Source organism: Lepus europaeus, chromosome 14 (assembly GCF_033115175.1).
Source record: "Lepus europaeus isolate LE1 chromosome 14, mLepTim1.pri, whole genome shotgun sequence".
NCBI lineage: Eukaryota > Metazoa > Chordata > Mammalia > Lagomorpha > Leporidae > Lepus > Lepus europaeus.
This window is the reverse complement of record NC_084840.1, coordinates 53162777-53172486: the sequence shown is the minus strand read 5'-3', so window position 1 is coordinate 53172486 and position 9710 is coordinate 53162777.

Here is a 9710-nt window from a genome sequence, read left to right as displayed (position 1 = left end):
CAAAAACGCAGTAATGGTCATTTTAGAATACGGTGTTCAGTTCTGTGTGATGGTAACTTAAAGCCTGGGTTATTTCAATTGTTTCTTTCACTTCGTAAAAAATGTGCTAAGTTTGCTGTCTGCCTATAAAAGGTTGCTGGTATTTCAAATTGTATCACAGCAGCTTTGCTCTCTTTGTTTCTGAAAATTTACTTTCTAATGAGCATAGAATTTATTCATGTCAATTACAAACATCCTCCTCCTCCCTTTTCTAGTTGAGTTGAATTTTAATTATTATAATAGATTTTCTTAAGTGATTCTCATTATACTTTCTTATGTTCTACTTTCCTCTCACTTCTTTTTGTCTTCTTTATTATAGAAAATATATTCTGAAAAAATTATGTAAAAGTATTTAATATGCTATACCAAGAGAGTCATCAAATATATTCCTGCATTTTAAGAACTTAAATGTGAGACTGACATAGTGGCACAGTGGGTTCAGCCACTGCTTGCCACACTGGCATCTACTGGAGCACGGGTTCAAGTCCTGACTCCTCCACTTCTCATCCAGCTCCCATCTAATGTGCCTAGGAAAGCAGTGGAAGATGACTCAAGTACCTGGGCCCCTGCCACCCACATGAAGACCAGCATAGAGTTCCTGGATTCTGGCTTTGGTCTGGCCCAAGCCCCAGGTGTTGTAGCCATTCGGGGAGTGAGTGAATCAGTGGATAGAAGATCTCTTTCTCCCTCTCTCTCTCTGTCTATCTGCCTTTCTGGTAAATAAATGTCTTCTTAAAGAAAGAACATAAATGTGTACACAACCATGCTGACAGAATTATAGAATCAAAGAAAACATGTATTTAGCTGGGACCCTGGGATATTAAACCTAACTCCCTCATTTGGGTAAGGAAACTGCATCCTGGGGGAGTGAAAAGGCCACCTCCTGAGGCTTTGGGTTTCTCACCTAATCAAGGATACAGAACAGGAAAAAGAATAACTGGCTTCTTTGTAGCACCTCACTGTTTATAAAACACTTCCACACTCACACTGGAAGGCCCTGCATTTCCGGCTTTCAGCACACGAAACCCCTGCTCCCTCCTGCTCTGTCTCCCTCCAGGAGAGCCGTGTGGCTGATTTCGTATCTGCTATTATTCCGATTACTGGTTGTTGCTGATGGCAGCACCCTTCACCTGGAGCCTCAGAAGGCACTGAAGATGACTTCAAGCAGGAAAGAGCAGGCTACGTCTTTGGAGGGGCTGATTTGAAATGGAGAATAACACACCTTGCTCTAACATGGCTGCATCTGTGTGACACAATCACAGTGTCAGAGAGATTTTTAGATTTTATTTATTTACTTGGTTGAGAGACAGAGGCAATAGACAGAGCGCTCATATCCTCTGATTTATTCTCTAAATTAGCACAATAGCCAGGGCTGGACCAGAACGAAGCAGGGAGCCAGGAACTCAGTCCAGGTCTCCCACCTGGATGGCAGGAACCCAAGTACTTGAGCCATCAGCTGCTGGCTCCCAGGGTCCACATTAGTAGGAATCTGAATCAAGAATGGAACCGGAGGCCGGCGCCGTGGCTCAATAGGCTAATCCTCCGCCTTGTGGCGCTGGCACACTGGGTTCTAGTCCTGGTCGGGGCACCGATCCTGTCCCGGTTGCCCCTCTTCCAGGCCAGCTCTCTGCTATGGCCCGGGAAGGCAAAGGAGGATGGCCCAAGTGCTTGGGCCCTGCACCCCATGGGAGACCAGGAGAAGCACCTGGCTCCTGCCATCGGATCAGCGCGGTGCGCCAGCCGCAGCACGCATACCGGGGTGGCCATTGGAGGGTGAACCAACGGCAAAAGGAAGACCTTTCTCTCTCTCTCTCTCTCTCTCTCTCACTATCCACTCTGTCTGTCAAAAAAAAGAATAGAACTGGAAATCAAACCCAGGCACTCTGAAATGGGCTACTGGCATTCTAACTGCTGCCTTCACTGCTAGACCAAGCACTCACTCTGGATTTTCAGATTTTAAAAACATCTGATCAGCTGGTGCGGCTAGGCGGAGGATTAGCCTGTTGAGCCACGGCGCCGGCACACCGGGTTCTAGTCCCGGTCAGGGCGCCGGATTCTGTCCCGGTTGCCCCTCTTCCAGGCCAGCTCTCTGCTGTGGCCAGGGAGTGCAGTGGAGGATGGCCCAAGTGCTTGGGCCCTGCACCCCATGGGAGACTAGGAGAAGCACCTGGCTCCTGGCTTCGGATCAGCGTGGTGCGCCGGCTGCAGCGCACCAGCCGCAGCAGCCATTGGAGGGTGAACCAACGGCAAAAGGAAGACCTTTCTCTCTGTCTCTCTCTCTCTCTGTCCACTCTGCCTGTCAAAAAGTAAAAAAAAAAAAAAAAAAATCTGATCAAATCTGCTTTGGGGTTCTCAAGGACAGGTTAAATCTCAAAACCAAGGTTGTGTCTTTCAGTGACCAAGGGTGGGCTTCTCCAATGAAGGAATCAGTTGGGCTATCTTGCCGGTTGTGCCTTCATGGAAGATAATGGTAAATACTTATGTGATTTCATAAAATGACATTAATCACTCATCTGAAATAGTTATCCCATTAGTGCATTTGTGTTGTCATCACTCCCTGGGCACATTTGGTTTTCAGGTGCAGTGGGAGGCATGCAGAAGACAACAGGGCATGACTGCTGCTCTTGGAGTGCTCCCCATCTGAGATGCATACCTGCCTAGCCACATCTACAGGAACTGCCACCAGTCCTTGCAGAATTGCATGTCCTTTGCAAATGATGGCATAGTTCATCATCACTGTTTGGGACAGCTCCACTATGACCTCATCCTTGTAGGGGGTCTTATGGCATCATGCATTTACTCTTTAGCGGGGGATGTTAGTTTCCTAGAGCTACTGAAAAAAACTACCACGGACGGGGTGCTTAAAACGACAGAAAGTTATTCTCACAGTTCTGGAAGCTAGAAGTCCAAAATCAAGGTGTTGGCAGGACCAGGCTCCCTTAACGTCTCTAGGGGAGAATCTGTCTCTTGGCTTCCAGGGTTGCTGGCAATCCTTGGTGGTGCTTGGCTCATGCATCACGTCGGTCTGTTTCCATGGTCATGTGGTATCCTCTGTGTCTCTCATAAGGATGCCAACCACACCTCACATTTGCTTGACTGTAAGACCCTGTTGCCAAAGATGGTCACATCCACAGGTCCTGTGAGCTAGGTCTTCAGCAGAGCTTTTGTGGGGACACAATTGCACCCATAGCTCAGGGACTTGATGCATCCGTGCCCTTTTCTCAGCAGACAGTAAGCCACTCCCATCTTCCCTCTCAGGCTGTAGGCTGCAGCTTCACAGAGCTGCCTTCAAGGACAAGGCAGAAAAAGCCTGGGTTCCTGAGCTTCAGAGTGGGCCACTGATGGTTAAAATCCTGTGGGATGTGTTTTCAGGAGCAGGAGGGCAGAACAGCCCCAAGTGGACCTTCAAGTAAGTGACATTTCCTGTGTCCCTCTGTCTTTCATCTTTATGTGTGGATAGCACATTATCCTTCATCCTAATGTCTTTCTCTCCTTGTTCCAGTGAAGCGGCAAAGAGACTAAAAGTGCTGAGCTCCTACTGTAAATCAGGGGCTATTCGATGCCCCCCATCCATTTGCACCACTCACTGTCCATTCTCTGAGACAAGGCTTGCAGCCAGTGTCCTGATAGATCCTGTTTTCCTTCTCTTAATTGAGTCTGAATGGCCTACCTGGCGGAAGATTTTATTTAGGCAGCAGAGTGCATATCTTGCTTCCATTTCAATCATTTGCATTGCAAGTGTCCTCCCCACCCCCAGTGAATACTTAGCTGTGAAGAATCCAAACCAAGTTGCAGGTACGGCCCCCTCTGCATCAGCTGGAAGTTGGCACATAATAATCCCACCTGGAAGAACACAAATTGCCAGCCCCCGAGCCCCATCCCACTCACCTGCACTGCAGCTCTTCCGCAGAGGCGAGCAGTGCAGGCAGGCAGCCCTGGCCGCTCCAGCTCTGCTCTTTGTTCACACACGATGCGCTTCCTGTTGCTTCTGTGCGATGTTCTGCCTGACCCAGCAGCACCAACAAAATATTGTGCTAGGCCCAAGCCCTTCACACTACATTCACCAGGCAAAGTGTTGACTCAACAGGAGCTGAAGTCTTGCTGGGAATGGGGAGCTCTGAGAGAGCAGCTTTCCTCCCTCCCCCTGATCACCCTCAGTGGAGAAGCAGAAAGGTTTCTGTATGAAACAGAGGAAAATGATTGCCTTTCCTGCCATCAGAAATCATGACGAAGCATCTTATTGCAAGTCACAGTTTATTGGGGGTTATAAAGACACGTTCAACACAGTCCCTGAGCCCGGTAATGTGTGACCTAATACGAATTGCAAGGACCAGACAAGTATCTAAAGAACATTCAGGCAATTAAACACATGTACTAAAAAATCTTTAGTTATGTACAGGCAAAAGGAGATAGCATTTCCTGGTAAATACGTAAAAGTCATAAGAGGTCCTTTGAGGAAGAATGGCCACCTTTCTTCTAATCACAGGGAGTTTTGTGGAAGAAATTTTAGAATTCTTTTGGAAAAAAAAAGATTTTGCTTATTTATTTATTTGAAAAGCAGAATGAGAGAGAGAGAGAGAGAGAGATCTTCCATCCACTGAATCATTCCTCAAATGACCACAACAGCTGGGGCTGTGCCAGGGTAAAAAGCCAAGAGCCAGGAACTCTATCCAGGTCTTCCACATGGGTGACAGGAACTAAAGTACTTGGCCATCATCTGCTGCCTCCCAGGTGCGTTAGCAGGAAGCTGGATCAGAAGCAGAGATGAGACTGATATGCAATGCAGGGCCGGCGCCGTGGCTCAACAGGCTAATCCTCCGCCTTGCGGTGCCGGCACACCGGGTTCTAGTCCCGGTCGGGGTGCCAGATTCTGTCCCGGTTGCTCCTCTTCCAGGCCAGCTCTCTGCTGTGGCCCGGGAGTGCAGTGGAGGATGGCCCAAGTGCTTGGGCCCTGCACCCCATGGGAGACCAGGAGAAGCACCTGGCTCCTGCCATCGGATCAGCGTGGTGCGCCGGCTGCAGCGGCCATTGGAGGGTGAACCAACGGCAAAAGGAAGACCTTTCTCTCTGTCTCTCTCTCACTGTCCACTCTGCCTGTCGAAAATAAATAAATAAATAAATAAAAATAAAGATATGCAATGCAGATGTCTCCAGCGGCTGTTTAACCTGCTGCACCACAAGGCCCACCCTAACGTTCTTCATATACAAATTAATTCAGTAACAAATTAAGTGGATAGTCAAGTCTCTCCGTTCCAAGTAAGAGGAGTAAAACTCCAATCAGGAGTGTCACGTACCTAAAAAATTCATCAGTAGTTCCATATCCTCAAAGTCTTTCTCTTGACATCATTCTTAAGCCGCAGTCTCTTTTTTTTTTTTTTTTTGACACAATGTCATCAGAAGATCTAAGCTAATTTTCTATCAGTGTAAGCACCCAAGAAAAGAGTTTCTCTTTTCCAACACTTCTAGCCTAGCCCTGACAATCTTGGCTCTGACAGGCTCAACTTGCAACATATGCTCATTGATGAGCCAGCATGGTTAAAACGCTCACTGGCCAGGCTTGTCCCGTGTGCCTACTCCTGCGGATAGGGGTGACAGTCAACCCCACTAGAATGAGAAGGACTGAGTGAGGGTCAGGAGGAGGTGATTCTCTAAAAGAAAACAGGGCCTGATTAGAAATGGGTGTTGAAGGCTGGCGCTGTGGCTTAACAGGCTAATCCTCCGCCTTGCGGCGCCAGCACACCGGGTTCTAGTCCCTGTCGGGGCGCCGGATTCTATCCCGGTTGCCCCTCTTCCAGTCCAGCTTTCTGCTATGGCCCGGGAGTGCAGTGGAGGATGGCCCAAGTCCTTGGGCCCTGCACCCACATGGGAGACCAGGAGAAGCACCTGGCTCCTGGCTTCGGATCATCGAGATGCGCCAGCCGCAGCGGCCATTGGAGGGTGAACCAACGGCAAAAAGGAAGACCTTTCTCTCTGTCTCTCTCTCTCTCACTATACACTCTGTCAAAAAAAAAAAAAAAAAAAAGAAAAGAAATGGGTGTTGAACAGGCAAAAACAGTAGATGCCCATGACACTATACAAAAAAAAAAAGTACATTGTTCTGAGATTCTGAGTAAGCGCTCCAAAGCCAACTATTATTTTTTTAAAAGATTATTTATTTGAAAGTCAAAGGTACACAGAGAGGAGAGGCAGAGAGAGAGAGAGAGAGAGAGAGAGGTCTTCCCCCTGCTGGTTCACTCCCCAATGGCTGAAACGGCTAGACCTGAGCCGATCTGAAGCCAGGAGCCAGGAGCTTCCTCCGGGTCTCCCTCGTGCGTGCCGGGGCCCAAAGACTTGGGCCATCTTCTGCTGCTTTCCCAGGCCATAGCAGAGAGCTGGATCAGAAGTGGAGCAGCTAGAACTCGAACCGGGGCCATATGGGATGCCGGCACTGCATGCAGTAGCTTTACCTGCTACGCCACAGCACCAGCCTCAACTCTAGCTTTTTAGACTAATTCAAAAAGGGGTCAACTTTCAGTGTCCTTCCCAGAATTTCTGATTACTTTGCATAAGTAACCAAGTCAACAATAAATTCTTTGTTTCCCTTGCAGTGCAAGGTTGTCCAGCAACATTTTCTGTTAATCCTTAGAGTATTACATAAGTCCTGAAGCCTCCTTTTTTGGAAATAGAGGTAACAAACAGATAAAAACAAACAAACAAACAAAAACACTAAAAAGTGTTAGAATACATTTTTTTAAATTTTTACATAATTATATGCTTCAACAGGAAATGCTCAGTGATTTTTGCACACAGAGCAAATAAGGGTTTAGGTTTAAAACAGAAGAAAACCAATCACCCTCTGTAATAAATGCAAAGAAAAAATATGAAAGGAACTCTTTCATGGCATAGATACTGCTGTTTCCCAGGAGGCACTAACATATCTATTTTCAGTTCTCATTTTCTTTCTCACCTCAAAATTTTACGTATTCACTGTAACTTATAATTAATTTTCTTGATTCTTCTTTCCCTCGTTATAATCAGCCCCAAGTTTAAAAAAAAACACAAAAATTATAAATTCAAAAACCAACTTGTATTAAAGTCAACAAAAAAGTCTCAAAGAAAAATTTCTAAATACACAGAACTGAGTGAAAATAGATATTAAAATATGTAGGTGGTAATTAAATCAGGGTTGAGGAGGAACTTGATATCACTAATGCTCACAGTAGACAAAAGGAAATCCTCAACTGAATAATCTAAGTTCCTGTTTCAAGAAACTAGAAAAAGATGAAAAAAAAACTCAAGGTGAGCAGGATGAAAGAAATCAAGTTAAGAGTAGAGATGAATGAAATCAATATCAGGAAAATAGTAGAAGGGAAACCAGAGATATAAAAAGCTGGTTCTTTGAAGAATATTAATAAGACTGATAAAAAATTTTTAAATTATTTATTTACTTGAAAATCAGAATTACTGAGAAAGAGGGAGAGACAGGGAAAGAGAGAGAGAGAAAGAAAGAGAGAGAGAGAGAGATCTTTCATCTGTTGTTTCACTCCCAAGATAACAGCAACAGCCTGGACTGGGCCAGGTTGAAGCTGGGAGGCCGGAACTATGTCTGGGTCTCCCACATGGGTGGCAGCAGCTTGAGCCACCACCTGCTGCCTGGTGCTCATTAACAAGAAGTTGGATCTCATGAGGCCATTGTGTGGTGTACCAGGTTGAGCCATCGGCTGTTACTCCAGCATCCCATATGGGCTCCAGTTTGTGTCCTGGCTGCTCCACTTCCGATCCAGCTCCCTGGGAAAGCAATGGGAGATGGACTGAGTTCTTGGGCCCCTGCACCCACGTGGGACACCCAGATGGAACTGCAGACTCCTGGCTTCAACCTGGCCCAGCCCTGAACGTTGAGGCCGTTTGGGGAATGAACCAGCAAATGGGAGATCTCTTCCTCTGTCTCTCCCTTTTTCTGCCACTCTGACTTTTAAATAAATAAAATAAATCTTAAAAAAACAAGCATTTCAAGAGTAAAATTTAAAATGCAATATCCTCACAACCATTCAAGAAAAAAAAAACCCTCTGATATAAACTTACCAAAACATGTAATTTTATGCAATTTTTATGATGAAAATCAACTCATAAAATACTGATGAAGAAATCAAAGATCTAAATAAATGAAAAAAAAATTGCTCATGGATTGGAGGATTCAACATAGAAAAGATGTCACTTCTCCCTAAATTGATTATAGGCTTAATGCAATTTTTATCAAAATCTAAGAGTTTTTTCAGACATAGGCAAACTAATTTTTTGTGGAAAAGCGTAAGACCTATAATAGCTAGAACTATCTCGGAAAAGAGTGAAGTGTGAAGTATCCTTTCATCTGATGTTAAAGTCTACTGTGTAGCTATCACAGTCAAAATAGTGTGAAGAGACAGACACATAGATCAGTGAAAAAGAATAGAGGACTCACACAAATTTGCATATAAGAAGCAATTCAATAATGAAGGGATAGCCTTTTTAACAGATGGTGTTGGATCAATTGGATATCCATGGGCAAAAAAAAGTCCATTTCAACTGTAATAGGACACCCTATGAAAAAGTTAAATAGATCACATACTTAAATATTAAACATGAATCTTTAAGGACGAAACACTATACATTTTCGAAAGCTAAAGCTAGCCAAAGAGTTGTTAGCTTTGACACCAGATGCATGATCCATTGAAAGAAAACTTGATATCATGGACCTCAACAAAATTATCAACTTTTTGCACAGCAAAAATAATTTACTAGGAAGATGAAAGGACAAGTGATAGACTGGGGAAAAATTTCCAAGTAGTTGCAAAAATCTGCATTTGAATATTTAAAATGGTGTTGCTTGTAATAGCCCAAACTGAAACAACCCAGATATCCCATATTATATGATTCCGTTTCTATAACATTCTTGTAATGGCAAAATTCTAAAAATGGAGAAGAGATTCATGGTTGTCATGGATCAAGAATGAGATCTGGGGACAGAAAGTAGGTGAAAAGGATTTTTGTGGTGATAAAAATGTTGTGTATTTTGACTGTCATCAATGTCAATACCCTGGCTGTGATATAGTGCAGTAGTTTTGTAAGTTGTTACCAGTGGAAAAACTGTGTGGAGGGTACAAGAGCTCTCTCTGAATTTACTTCTTACAACTGCCTATGAATCTACAGTTTTCTTAAGACAAAAAGTTTCTGTAAAAAAAATCAATTTGTATTCCTATACAGAGAATATTGATAAAAACACAAAGTACAAGGCATTAGTAAAGTATCAAATTACTACAAAAATGTAATCAGGAGTATTTTTTAAATTCAGTGCACATGCTTTGGTACTTGGGACAAATTTCTTTGGATATTGACAAATTGACAGTGACCTTACTATGAGGTCATTCATTCTTTCAGCAACTATTTAATGGGTGCTCCTAAGTGCCAGGTACTACATGGTACTGGAGAACATCTTTTTGTGTGTGTGTGTGCAGCTTACATTCCAGTTGTGGAGATAGTGACAAACAAGTAAACATCCACATCAACAGATCATTAGAAAAAAAAGAAAATGCAGGAGAACAGCCCCTTGTGGGTAGGGTGTCAGAGAACCTCTCTGCAAAGGTGACATCTTCAGCAGGTCCCCACAGGTGTGAATGACCTGTCACTGCAGAGGAACAGCAGGTAGACCAATGTCA